Consider the following 11,177-nt stretch of genomic DNA (forward strand, 5'->3'; position numbering starts at 1 on the left):
ATCTCAGAGAATCTCTGATTAGATAGGACTATTGGGGCTTGTTTTCTCCCCACCCCTTACCCAATAAAATGTAAGCTCATAAAAGAAGGACTTTGTTTTGTTCGCAACTTGTACACCTGTCACTTAGGAAGTTTCTGGAACATAGTAGGTACACAATAAGTATTTGATCATTTGAATAAGTGAATCTAACCTTATCCCTACCCTTTTCTAGCAGTCCTAAGAAGGACTCTTGCGGGGCAACTGGGTGGCTCAGTCGGTTACGCGTCCGACTTCCGCTCAGGTCATGAGCTCACCATTCGTGGGTTCGAGTCCCATGTCATGCTCTGTGCTGACAGCTTGGAGCCCGGATCCTGCTTTGGATTCTTTGTCTCTCTCTTTCTCTGCCCCTCCCCTGCTCATGCTCTGTCGCTTTCTCTCTCTCTCTCTCTCAAAAATAAATAAACACAAAAAATAAATAAATAAATAAAACAAAACAGAAGGACTCCTGCCACATGTGTTTCTACACTTGCAACAACGGAGAGAGATTATGTCCTAGAATAACCAATCCCACCGTTGCACTGAGAAACAGGCGTAACTGGAGGATAGCAGAGTGGATCTCAACACATTGGCTACCCCAACTGGTGGATACGTCAAATGGGCAAAAGTTGTCTCTGGGAGTGGACATACAACCTTCAGAAACAGTCACTATTCTATTTTTAGGCCGTCTATTGCTTTACAGGACATGTATGCCCTTTTTAAAAATCTTACCTTGAGGGTTAGGCAGAGGCAAGATTCTAAATTCAGTATTTGTTGAACGCATGAGCCTTTCTGCAATTTTTACATAGGTCACCAGGGGGCGCACTTGTTGCTTAAATCATCTCCGTCATCTCTGGCTGGGGACCTGCAGAGTCTTAGGGTGACACCGGACTTGAGGAATTAAATAATCACAGATATTTAGGTCCTCCAACAAAGGAACGATGCTACAAGTAAGATTGCCTAGCAAGACAGATATCAGGGGCACGTTACATCTACGGAGGAGGGTGGCTAGAAATCCTTCCTTTACCACCGATTAAATGCCCAGAGAGTCAGAGAGGAGCAAGTCAAAGACCTACTGCTGAGTATTATGGCTTCAAAGTGAAGAGGTATCAGGGTCTTGCTGACCCTGAAGGAGAGTCACAGAGACCTGCTGGTGCTGCCTTATTCTCTAAATCTCTGGCGGTCTCCTATGATGTTAGCGCTATAAGGAAAGGCAAGAGCGTTCAAGCATTTCTCCAACCTTCCATTTTATAGGTGGGGAAACTGAAGCCCAGAGAAAAATAAATTTCTTACCCAAGGTGAAACGACTGTCTAATGGCAGAGCCAGAATTAAAACTCAAGAGTTCATTTCACTGAGTATTTAATAGTTTGGCTGGGGAGGGGTGGTTCTTTAGCAATAACCTTTTGGATTCAGGAAAACCTAAACTCTACTGGTGATAAGACGGATCTTTTCAGAAGAGATTATTGATTTTGACATCTTTGCTCCAAAGAGAGAGAGAGAGAGAGAGAGAGAGAGAGAGAGAGAAGACAGGGAGGGATGATGGGAAGGGAAAGGAAAGGAAGGGAAAGAAGGGTTGGGGGGGGGTGAGAAGGGGAGGGAAAGGGAGGGGGAGGGGAGGAGCAGGGAGAGGAGAGGAGGAGAGGAGAGGGGAAGGGAAGGGAAGGGAGGGGAGAGATAGGAAGGGAAGGAAGGAGAGGGGATGGGAGAGAGAAGGGGAGGGGAGAAAAGGGAAGGGGAGAATAGGGGAGGGGAGAGGAGGGCAGGGCAGGGCAGGGAGACAAGAGTTTTCTGCTGGCCCTGTCTCCAGGCAGCCTCTGGTGCTGCTGTCTTCCTAGCAACAAAAGCTATGCTGCATTGTTTGAAGTACTCATTTTTTTTTTTTCAAAATCAAAAGATGAAGGATAAACTCCCAAAACAAAAGGCATTTTTCTTCCGAGGGCTTAGATAAATCATAATTCAAGGACCAAAGAGTCAAGGGTGAGCAATCCCTCAAAAACCACCTGCAGAACAACTATGCATTGTCAATAGCAGAACGCGTTTCCGAAGGGCCGACGTGGAGGGCCTTGGAATTGTCATATTCAAGGGCCTCACTTTACAAAAGAGGGACGTGTGGTTCACAGGGGGGAAGGGGTAGGGTCATAACTCAAACGCTTTCAGAGGCCAGGGAAATGAAGCCAGTTGGGGACAGACAAGAGACATTCTGGTCATGTCACAAAAAACACATCACTTTCCTCCTTAAGAAAATTACAGATGAAGGCTGTTGACAAGTGGCAAATAGCACACGCTCTGAGTAATGGGGAGAAGACTGGGGACTGCAGCAGGCTGGACACGCCCCCCTTCAGGGGAGCGGCTGCTCTCCAGGGCCACTGGTCACTGTCATGCAGGCACAGGAGGCCGAAGTTGCCAGATCTTCTGGTATTTTTTTTAAATATAGATTTGTACTGGAAATGTCTTAACCTTTTTTTTTTTTTTTTCTTTTAAGGATGACAACTAGTTTGATTTAGTTGCAGTCCAAACAGAGCCCTTCTGGAATCTGGATTGAGCCACAAGTGTTTTTGGTGTGTGCCCTCTGGACTGGAGTACTATGGGATGGCAGGGAAGGGGCTTCTGGGAAGCCCCGTGCTCTGGGTTTAGCTGGGCCAACCACTTCCAGGAATAGCTTTTCTCTGGCCTCTGTTTTCTCATCTGAGATGTGAAGGGGATGAAGTAGGGGATTTCCAAGTTTATCTGGCAGTCTCTGGGTTTCTGAGTGGTCTTTACAGACGGAGGCTCTCACTTAGCAAGGCATTCTGGGTAGATCACAGGACCTGGAGGCAAAAGGTCCACACACGTCAATATCCCTCCCTGTCCCTGTTGTACTAGAACTTCAAACACCACACGTCTAAAACTGAGCTCTCATGTCCCACACCCAAATGGCTCCCCAGCTAGCCTTTACCCACAATGTAGAGTGCCGCACCTCACCTAGTTGCCCAAGTCAGAAATCCTGCCCTCATCCTAAAACCTTCCCTCACCCTCCACCGTCAGCCAACCAGCAAGCCCTGTCAATTCCACTTTTTTAACTGTCAACTCTGTTCACTTCCTTCCGTCACCAGTGCCAACCTCCTAATCCAGGCAGCCATGCTTTTTCACCTGAATCACCCTAAAATTTTCTCCCTTCCGCCATTCTTATCTCTCCAGCCCATTCTTCATACTGGCAGTCAGAGTTGTCCTCATAAGGCACAAGTTCCCAGCTTAAAATCCTTCTGTCGTTGCCCTCAAGACAAAAATCCAAACTCCTTAACACGAGCCGCTTCGTTTTGTTTTTTGTTTGGTTTGTTTTGTTTTTTCCGGGCTTGCTCATGCTCTAGACTCCTCTGGCCACTGCCCCAAATGCTCTGCCCTGGAATTGGTGAACTCCTGGAGAGAAAAACAAAACAAAACAAAACAAAACAAAACAAAACTGAGGCTTGTCAACCAAGGAGTTCCCAGAACCTAGCACAGTCCTGACCCCTGAGAGCCGCTTGCTGTTTGATGAAAGAAGGAGCCAATGGACGGATGAATGAGTAAACGGAGGGATGAATGAAGGAATGGATGGTGAATGGGCGAGTGAATATATGAATCCAAGGACTCCTCCACCTACTGTGTAACTCCAGAGCATATGCCCCCTCACTTTCCTTACCTGTAAAAATGCCTTATCTTACTTACAGGTGATTATCAGGAGCAAATTAGACAACAGGTGTAAATGACCTTTGGAACCTACAAAAGCAGAATGTAGACGTTAGTTGCTACATGCCTTCTCTGTGTTTCACTTTCCTAGCTCACTACCTACCTCAGTTCCCGCCTCATAGCCTTAAAGTATGAGTGAAATTCGCTAATGTACGTAACATGCTTTGAATAGTACCTGGCACACTATAAATGACTGAGTGTTACTATGAAATGATGATACTGAGGAATAATCTATACAACCCTCTGAGGTGCCAGATGTAATGGACCTTTTTTGGCTGCTCTTTTGGTCACAGATGCCTGGTTTCCTCTTGGGTGAAGTCTGGAGAGGACTGTCAGTCAAGGTGTGCCCTCCTCTAGCCGGTGGGGTAAGTCTACAACCAGAACCCAGCCAATCAGATTCTCGCTTTCCCAGGACTTTCAGTCTTGAGTCGCAGGAAGGAAAGAACACCAAGTCAAGTGCATCTCCATGGTGACATCTGGATGTGACTGTGGAGACGTTCCAACCCTACAAACCTACAAACCTGACTCCCACCTTTCCAAGCATGGTCCTTCAGCCTTCTCTTCCATCCACAAGCTCCACCATCGTCTTCCAATAAACTCCCCTGTGCCTGTGTTAGCCAATAGTCACTTCTGTGGCTTGTTGCCAGAAAACCCTAGCCATCACTGCTCTGGGGTCAGGAGACAGATCAGCCATTAACACCCTGTGTGACCTCAGACAAGGAATTTCTCCTTACACTCAGTCTACTCTTCCTAAGGTGGGGGGGGGGGGGGGTTCTTAACTGGCTGGCTATTACCAGCCAGTCAGCAGAACCATCTGGGGAACTTTCTTAAGATCAAACGTCACCCTTTCCTACTGAGTCAGACTTTAGGGGCGGGAGGTGGGGCACCCGAGAATCTATACTTTTTAAATAGATCTCCCAAATGATTCTGAGATGCAGCCAGCCTGGGAACCGCTGGACTTGACATCCTCCGGGGATGAGAGCAGAGGGCTGGAATTCTCAGTGCTTCTCTGCTGCTGCTGCTGCTGCTGCTGCTCTCTAGGATGCCCCGTTCAAGTCAAGTCCCATCACTCTCCCCAAGCAGAAGCCTCCTGTAGCTCCCAGCATATTAGAACGAGACCCAAATTCCCCCAGCCTCCTCTATCACATCATCTCTCCCTGGCCTCCCTGCTGTGCCTACAAGAGAAAGTTCTGCCTGGAAAGCTCTTCCCCTACTCTGCATGGTCAGCTCCTTCTTGTGACTCAGGTCTCTGCCCAAATGTGATCTCTTCTGAGCAGCCTTCCCTGAACACCCAGTCAGAGGTGGCCCTCCCCCTGCCTTCCCTCCCCATCACCTCGTCTCTTTTGCTTTTCCTTCATTGCTCTTACCACTATCCGAAATCATCCTTTTATTTGTTATTTCAACCCGGTCCATGGGCAGTGTGCTGCCACTGGAACGTACATTCCATGAGAGCAGGGAAGCTGTCTTGTTTTCTAACAGGGACCCAGCCTCTAGAATAGTGGCCAGCTCAGAGGAGGCCCTCTGTAAAACATTTGGCGAATGAATCTGCTTCCTAGGATCCCAGAGAGAGACAAAGTTCTGACTCCCACTCCTCCTGACACAAGTGTTTCTGATGTTTCTTCCTGGGATTGGCAGCCAGGTGTCCTTGGCCTTCACCTTGAGCTGACAGGCTGGTGTCTGCGGCTCCCAGAGGCTCGGCCCGGATCTGAGGCCAGCTCCTACAGCAAGATCACATCACACCCCAACCCGCATCCACCCCAGCAATTGGTCTCGGCTCAGCTTCTCCTCTGACAAACCTTGTTAACGTCCTTGGCTTTTCACTCTTCAGGCTTGCAGCCAGGAAATATGACTCCGGAGGTGAGCTCTTAGGAACACAAAGATGTCCTCTCCTTTTAAGTCAATTATTTCACACAAATGCCCCGCTTTTAATTTGCCCATTATCTCCATCCCCACAGCATTTGCTCCAAACCCCAAGTCCTTGGGAATGCTACTTGGAAACTATTCCCAGACCCCTAAATGAATTACCTTGACCAATTTAGATGTGGGATGATGCCCAGCTTTTGTCGAGAGACCTCATCAAAATCAGCTCCATGAATCTCATGTATGCATTTGCTTAACAATGACACTAAGGTCATTGGCCATGGGGTCCGGAAGAGTCTACCATCAGGAAAAGCTTCCTGAAGACTTGTTCTGAGAGCTTAGTGCTAGAGTTACCTTGAATTCTGTATGGAAATGAACAGGAGAAAAATAAAGAAGAAAAGAAAGGAGGAAGGAAGGAAAGAAAATATGAGCTAGAAAAAAAAAAGTGACCTACTTGGCCACTTTAGACATCTTGGTCTCTTTTTTCCTCTCTGAAATAATCATTCAAGCATTCAACAAAAATCTATCTATATAGCAGGCATTGTCTGTGATCCTTGGGATCTATCAAGTGTTCCAAACAGTCAACAGTGTCTGCCCACGTGGACCTTGTGTTCTAGTGGAAGAAGACGGACGATGAAACAGTGAGTACATTAAACAGTTAATCTGTCTAATTTAAAATTAAAATAAAATTCTTAAATACAGGTATTAATAAAGAGTATATTAAAGAATACCTTATGGCATATCAAACATACAATTCGGTTTACAGATTACCCAGTAAGTTAGAAGGTAAAATGTGCCATCCTTGAAGGAAAAGGTAAAGGGGTATGGGGGCAGCTGAAGCGGGAGGAAGAATCAGGCTCCGCTATTAAGGAGAGTGGTCAGGGTGAACCTCATCAAGGAGGTACGCCTGAGCTAAGACTTGAATGCTGGGAGGGCATTAGTTCCATGTGCTAACTATTTCCCTCTTTTTGACATCCAAGAAGATCAGAACAGGCTTTGAGGCTCCATCCCAGTACTCTAGAGGCCCCTATGGTCTGCACATTGGTGGTCTTTTGCCCCTTGGAGAGGCAGGACAGGACAGGGGTGAAGGGTATGAGTTCCAAAATCCAGCTAGATTCAAATATTGGTTCTACTGCTCACTAGCTACGTAGCTTGGAGCTTCATAGCCGATCTCCCTCGCCCTCAGTCTCCTATGCCTCAAAATGAAGACAATAGTAACACTGAGCTGACAGGGCTCTTTTAAGGATTAAATAAAATAATGTACACAAATTCCTTTGCACTCAGGAAGAGCTCGATAAGAATCAGCTGTAATTACCAAGGCTTGGTCTTCTCTCTCAAAGTTTATTTACATTTTCCTTGGTCCTGATTCTCCGTCCTTATTGATATTTTAAAATTGTTTTATGGTTTCTGCTCCTGTGGTAAGCTACCTCAAATCCTTTGTGGATTGGGGTGGGTTATAAATAAGTAAGTAAATAAATAAAATCTGGATAGGGGAACATTTTCACTGAAGCAAAACATTTCATTATCAGTAGAGTGAATTCCAAGTGAGACCAAAAGCAAGAAATATTGACTCTAATCTCTAAGAGCCCATCAAAAACCACCAGGAAGACACTCTCTGGTTACTCAGACCATCTTTCTTTCCTCCTTCCCTCCTCTTTCGCAAACCTTTCTTCCTCCCTTCCTCCAGAGAGGGTAAATGAGTCACACAAAGTGACCCAATAAGCCTAAATCCTCCCAATGCCCCATCGACTTCATTGCCGTGGGACTCACAGAATTCTCCTTCTTCTCCATCAGAGAAGAGAAAGGAAATAGGTGGTCTCACTCTCCACGCCGATAGGGTTAAGACACAGACAGGTGCTGCTCAGGGCACAGAGTCAGATATCGGCCAGAATCTCACTCCAGCCATTAATTAGGGAGTACTGAGGCCATGGGGAAGCCCCTGGACCTCTCTGGGTCTCAGTTTCCCTGCTGGTAATAACAGTGCGTCCCTCCTAATGTACTCATGCACATGAAAGGGGCGAACACAGGGACATAACATGGAATATCTTGTTTTTAAAGCCTTTAATAAAAGTTAGACTTTCCTTCCTTAACTGCACCCTAGGGTACCCCTCGCTGGACAGTGGGAGTCTGAAACTCTACAACAGGAAGAGAATGCACAAGACAGAAACAAGGTAAGAAGACTAGTTTAGGGGCGCCTGGGTGGCTTGGTCGGTTAAGCGTCCGACTTCGGCTCAGGTCATGATCTCACGGTCCGTGAGTTCGAGCCCCGCGTCAGGCTCTGTGCTGACAGCTCAGAGCCTGGAGCCTGTTTCAGATTCTGTGCCTCCCTCTCTCTCTGCCCCTCCCCTGTTCATGCTCTGTCTCTCTCTGTCTCAAAAATAAATAAATGTTAAAAAAAATTTTTAAAAAAAAGAAGACTAGTTTAGCTCTATCCCTATGTGATAGAAATGCCCTACAAGGAGCAAAAGAGATCATTTTTTGAGCCTCTACTAATTCGTAGGTATATTCATATAGATATATATCATGCAAGTATATTATATATATCACCACAGTTCCTCACAGTAACCCTTTGAGATGAACATTGTCTTCTTTTTTTTTTTTTTAAATCTTTATTTATTTTTGAGAGAGAGACAGAGTGTGAACAGGGGAGGAGCAGAGAGAGTGGGGGACACAGAATCTGAAACAGGCTCCAGGCCCCGAGCTGTCAGCACAGAGCCCGACGCGGGGCTCGAACTCATGAACCGTGAGATCATGACCTGAGCCAAAGTCGGACGCTCAACCAACTGAGCCACCCAGGCGCCCCAAGATGAACATTATTAGTCACATCTGACAGCTAGAGCTGGGCTCGGAACCTAGAGCAACCAGCTGCAAATGTCTGGGAAGCAGCACTGGCCTTCTGGAGTTGTCTTTCTGAAGGGCAATGACTAGCCTCCACCACAGGACAACCCAAGCACCCATTGACAGAAACCTGTGAGGTCCTGGCCCTGCTGGAGTGCCAAGCTTCTGTGACTCCTGAGCCGGGTTCAAAAAGAATCTGGGCCAGGCTGATCCTGCAGAGGCTCTCTGAGCCCTTTTCTTCCCCCACCCCCTCCATCAGCCCCCAGGGCCTTCACTGTTAAGGCATCCCTGCTCTATGCACTAGGGCTTTGGAATTAGCCAGATCTGAATTTGAAATACACACACCCTCACATATCAACTGTGGGACCTTAAGTCACTTATTCGTTCTGGTTCCTCTTCCGAAAATGGGGATATCAAAATGCCTGCCTCCCAAAGTTACCATGAAGATTAAATAGAGCAGCGCACTGAAAATACACGAAAGGGTGCCTAGAGCATACTAAGTGTTCGTTTACGGTGGCTGCTATTGTTCCATGGACGCCATCAGGGAGAATCAGCCTTATGCTGAAGGACAGAGAAGAAGCTCTCGGAGGGAGAGCAAGTCCTTGAGCAGCAACTGACATGTCTACCCGCGCTTCCATACAGACCAACCATCACAGCCTGGTTATCAGACATTTGACCCTTCCCCTCACGCCACAGGCAACTACTTAAGGATAAGAAGGAGACCTAGCCTGCCTCTGTGCCCCTCCTAGGGAAAAAGACTAATCAAGATCCAGGCTTTCCAATCAATGCCTTTGTACACAAATATGTACCGATGGGAAAGATAAGAGACCCAGTCCTTTCCCAGGAGTTTCTAGTGTGCTTGGGGGGGGGGGGGGGGTGGGGGGGGGGAAAGACAAGGAAGTGCTGTCACAGCAGACAGGAATGAGTACTGAGTATCCCTGGGGATATGAGTGAAGGCCCCATAGAGAAGGAGGTATTTGAACTGGACCTTATAAACTAGGTAAAATACAGGGGCATGGCTTTCCAGGCTGAAAGCACAGCATGAACAAAGGTTAGAAATGGGAAAAATATAGTTTGTTTAGAGAACAGAATTTCGGTGAGCCTGGATGACTGAAACGTCAAAGGACTGAGATGAGAGCTGGAAATGAAGGGTCAGGGAGCCACAGGAAACACACAACAAAGGTCATGACTACCATGGAGAAAATAGGGGGAGTAGGCCTACAATTTAAAATAGGATGGTCACAGAAGGTCTTTGAGGCGACACATTGAAGAGGTAAAGGATCAAGCCATGTGACTACCTTAGAGGAAGTTTCCAGGCAGAGAAAATAGCCGTTCAAATGTCCAGAGGCCACAGAGTGGGTGCCATGTTGGTGATGCATTTAAAAAAGCCGGTGTGACTGGAATGGTGGGAAGTGAAGTTGGAGCTCAAAGGGAGCCAGATCTTGAGAAGCCTTGCAGGCTGTTATAGGGGCTTTAGTTTTCGCCTGGATGAAATGAAGAGCCACTGTAGGATTTCCAGTGAAGGAGTAGACTTACGTTTTAAAAGGATGGCTCTGACTGCTGTGTAGAGAATCAACTGCAGGGGGCCAAGGGTGGAAGCAGGGAGACCAGTCAGGAGGCTATTGCAGAAATCCAGATGAAAGAGGATGGTGGCTGGAACCAGGGTAAGACCTGTGTGGTGGTGCGCCTCGGTTTCCCCATGTAGAAATGGAGCTTAGGATCCCGCTCTGCGTGCAGCCTGACGCCTCAAAAAGCCCCCATCTGGGTGGAACATCTGGAACCTCCGGCCAGCAGGGTGCCAGCCTGAGGAATGTGGGATTGTGGGGTGCGTGGGCAGCTCCTTGCGCATCCCGGCCCATGGTGCCCACGAGAAAGCCAAGACAGGTGCGCGCCCAGCGGCGAGCGTCAGGCGGGAGAGACCTGGTGGAGAACGGTCTTGCTCCCTAGAGACTGAAGAGGAAAGAGTGGGAAGGCAGGTGCCTCCTCCGAGCCCTGAAGCAGGTCCTGGGCACCCGGCGCCGTGTGCGCCCGGGTATGCAACCACTCTGTGCAGGTGTTGGCATCGTGCGGGCAACATCGGGGAGCGCCACCGCACCCTTTCCACGCATGCCCCCCCACCCCCCACGGCACTGACCCCTTTGTCTCGCTTTCCTCTACCCCCATCTGTCTGTACGTCCCGCATTGGGTTCGGTGCGCACGGCCCCGCTGGGGTCCCTCTGGCGGTCGCCGAATAGGCGCAGCCCGGGCCCGGGGCTCCCGTGAAGAGAAAATCATGAATGAAATGCATGCGGTTCTCCAGCTCCCCCGCCCTCCCTGTCCAGGCAACCTCCGCGCGGGGGCGGCGCGCACGGGGACTCCGAGCGGAGTAGGGGGGAGGGGGCTCCAGAGATCAGGGTCGGGGACTAGGGGTCCGAGATCCCGCCCCGCTTGGGCCCTGGGCGCTGCCGGAGCTCCCGCGCCCCGCCCGCCAGCCCCGCGGGCCCTGCGCAATTCCCGGGGAGAGGCGCCAGGCCGCCCGGGGGCGGGGCGGAGCCGGGGCTGGGGGGTGCCGAGCCGACCCGGCGGCTGCGCCGGCGACTCCGCAGCCCAAGCGCATTTGGTGGGGCGGCCGGGCTAGGGAGCGCGCACGGAGCGCGGGACGGAGCGCCGGGCGGACGGACCGACGGACGGACGCCCCCGCACACGCAGACGCACAGAGCTCGGCGCGGCCCCCGTCACACACACACACACACACACACACACACACACACACACACAC

General features: G+C 49.3%; 1 protein-coding gene and 1 long non-coding RNA gene across 4 annotated transcripts in view; one reads left to right on the top strand and one right to left on the bottom strand.

Annotated features, from left to right (window-relative positions):
• Window positions 1-3,344: 3,344 nt before the first annotated feature.
• Window positions 3,345-10,446, bottom strand: LOC121043677 (uncharacterized). The gene is made up of 4 exons (XR_005796970.1): window positions 9,956-10,446; window positions 5,747-5,943; window positions 3,675-3,751; window positions 3,345-3,412 (listed from the first exon to the last, which is right to left on the bottom strand). It is a non-coding gene; the product is annotated as an uncharacterized LOC121043677 (long non-coding RNA).
• Window positions 10,447-10,991: 545 nt separating this feature from the next.
• PTPN5 (protein tyrosine phosphatase non-receptor type 5) overlaps window positions 10,992-11,177 on the top strand; it is a 54,877-nt gene continuing 54,691 nt past the window's right edge. For 2 of the 3 annotated variants that reach the window (XM_040495656.1, XM_040495659.1), the window contains exon 1: window positions 10,992-11,177. This exon ends at the window's right edge or, in 1 of these variants, runs on beyond it. The gene's annotated coding sequence lies outside the window, so the exon portion shown is untranslated. The other variant, XM_040495657.1, reaches the window with a different exon arrangement.

The sequence above is a fragment of the Herpailurus yagouaroundi genome, unplaced genomic scaffold (assembly GCF_014898765.1).
Source record: "Herpailurus yagouaroundi ecotype Mexico unplaced genomic scaffold, PumYag 187, whole genome shotgun sequence".
NCBI classification, from domain to species: Eukaryota; Metazoa; Chordata; class Mammalia; order Carnivora; family Felidae; genus Herpailurus; species Herpailurus yagouaroundi.